Here is a 3,016-nt window from a genome sequence, read left to right on the forward strand (position 1 = left end):
CCAGGAGGAGACCCCAGTGCAGACTAAGGATCAGGAGAGATGCTAGCACCCCCCCTCCCCCCTCCCCCCCTCCCGCCTTGCTTCCACCTTCACCTCCTCTCCCATTCCCACTCCAGCTTTTTCAGCGGCTCCTTCCCCACCCCCTTCTCCCCCCCTCCTCCCCCTCCGCTCACCTCAGCTCCCCGGGAGGCACTGGCAGTACCCTGGCGCTCACGTGCAGTCCGGCGGGCACTGAGCACCAACCTTGCTCGAGCACCGCAGAGGAGACCTGCCATGCCGATTTGTGCTTCACAGATATCCTCTATCCGCAGTCGGCTGAGTAGTCTCGACACTAGACAGCGCTCGGAGGCTTTCGACTACTCCTTCACACGCCTTTTTGGAGCGGAGGGCCCCCATGAGCCAGCATCCATCAGAGTTCATGTGGTGATACCTCCGGCCCGAGGGGAGGAGGCACTTGATTCAGCGGTGGCCTTCTCCTTCCCTCTTTGCGACACTAGCGACCAAGAGCGACCGAGAGTGGACTCTGGATCTCGCTCTTAGTATTTTGAAGACTTAGGCAGTTGAGTTTTCTCACCATGTGAGTGATTTGGAGATGATAGACGTGGTAGGCAGACTCTGGGAGTTGGCACATTTCTTTGATACTGGGAGTGCAGATGCCTCCGAGATTCGACATTTGGTGGTTCGCATAGTGGCAGACCTAGCATGAGACCCTGGCTATGTATGCGTACATGAGGTTTCTCTCTCTGAGCTCGCTATGGGACACAGCCCCCACTAGCGCGCCTGGTCCGAGACTCTTGCAGCACACTGGTGGGTGGGTAGATTTGTAGCCGCTCGGATGGGGATTACTCTCCATCCAAGCCGCTTGCGAAGGCTCGCCGTATGGCTAAGACAGCCTCCACCTCAGCAAGTCATCCATGAGGATCATCTCATGGAATGTACAGGGCCTTGGCGGCGCACACTATGTACGTTATCATGGTTGCTTGAGGCAGGAGCTTCAGAGATGCCTGGTTGGGGGCAATATTGATATTCTGATGATGCAGGAGCACCATTTGAGTGAGAGCAGGATTCGGAGATATGGTTCGGTTTTGCCTGGTAGATGGGACACATTTTGGTTTGTAGGTTTTGACCCCTTGGGTGGGCAGGGAGGAGTATGTATGGTCATTGCGGATGTATGGCGGGGCAGGCCATTGTGGATCATGGGGTCATTGTGCCTGGTAGAGCACAGTATGTTATTCTGAGGATGCTATTCTGAGGATGCATGACGATGAGCACTTTGGAGTGCTCAATGTCTATGCACCCAACCATGCTAGTGCCAGAGCAGAGTTCTGGACCCTTGTTTATAGATGCATTGCCCGAGGCCGCACATTGGTGTGTTGGGGGAGATTTCAACATGCTTGAGGACCCGGCCGATAGGGTGGGAGGCAGTCATGTTACAGTGCACGGCACGGAGCTTGCAGCTTGGGAGCGATTTTGTATGACACTGCAGATCACTAATGCATGGAAAGCATGAGGCTTTCTCCCGTTCTCAGGACAGTCTTAGTTTCTCTCGGTCGGCCGGATTGCGGCCAGGGAGGAGGGACTAATCTATCACGAATTGACGCTTCCATGTGGGCGACAGGTTCAGGGAGCGTGGTGGCTCCGTTGTTGGCACCTCTTTTTCAGACCATGCGCCAGTTATTTTGACACTTGAGGAGAGGACACGGGAGACCAGCTTGCACAGTTGAGGATCCCAGAGAGGATACTTACAGATCCCGGTCGTTCTGCTGAGGACATTGAGAGGATATGGCATGATAGCCAGAGCTCTGACCTGGATGCAGAGCAGGCCAGTGTGCCCAGGGACTCATTGTGCTCAGCTCTTTTTTGCACGCTATAGCCTTGACACGGCTGGGAGAGACATGAGAGCGGGAGCATCACTTGAGACGTAGCCTCGCTCCAGCATCTTCAGGAGTAGCTGCTTACATATGAGTGGGTGGCGTCCCAGCTCAGCCAGGCACGCTAGGAGGTTAGAGAGGCAGAGGAGCAGAGACATGAGTTCTACTATCATCTCGCCAGGCCTCTCAGTGTGTGGACGCAGCTTGGTGATAGAGTGACTGGGGAGTTTTTTGAGATCACCGGACCCCGCCATGCTCGAGCAGGAGTACGCCAGCTCAGGAGGCAGGACGGATCGTTAGCCACTGAGCCCAGGGAGATTAGAGCCATTGCCACTGAGCCCAGGGAGATTAGAGCCATTGCCACTTAGTTCTATAGAGACCTACTTTTAGCGGAGCCAACCACGAAGGCACGTGATGCTTGCAAACAGACTGTGTGGGCCCATGTGCAGAGGAGGGTCACCGATCGTATGCGCACAGTTTTGGGTGAGCCCCTTTCAGAGGATGAGCTTGTTGAGGCTTTGAAGGTCCTTCCGTGTCATAGTTGCCCTGGGGAGGACGGATTGACGCCCTGGGGAGGACGGATTGACGCCTGCCTTCTTTATGCGCTATTGGGACCTTTTGGGGCCAGGCCTCTATAGGGGCTTTCAGTATGTTTTGGACACTGAGGTGATGCCATAGAGCTTTTCAGAGGGCTTGATCTTTCTTAGCCCCAAGGGGGAGGGAGTGTCAGATGATATTCGGCATTGGAGGCCTATTACGATCCTCAATACTGTCTACAAGGTCCTAGCAAAGGCCTTGAGTTTGAGGATCCAGCCCTTCCTTGGGGAGTTGATTCATGCTACCCAGACAGGATTCGTCAAGGAGCGCAGTATCCTTGACAACATTTTCACCTTTTGGGAGGCGACGGCCTGAGCTAGATTTCTCGGTGAGAACTTGGTCGTGATGCTTCTCGATTTCGAGAAGGCATGCGATAGAGTCGATTGGGGTTTCCTAGAGGGCACTATGCTTCACCTGGGTTTTGAGCCAGACTGGATTCGAGGAGTGGTGGCTCTATATTCCATAGCTCGTAGCTAGGTGTTGATGGTGGCAGGAGGACAGGGGCCGATTTTGAGTTGACCAGATCAGTCCCTCAGGGATGCCCTCTC

This window comes from Cibotium barometz, chromosome 15, assembly GCF_041138505.1.
Source record: "Cibotium barometz isolate CiBa-2024 chromosome 15, ASM4113850v1, whole genome shotgun sequence".
Lineage (NCBI taxonomy): Eukaryota > Viridiplantae > Streptophyta > Polypodiopsida > Cyatheales > Cibotiaceae > Cibotium > Cibotium barometz.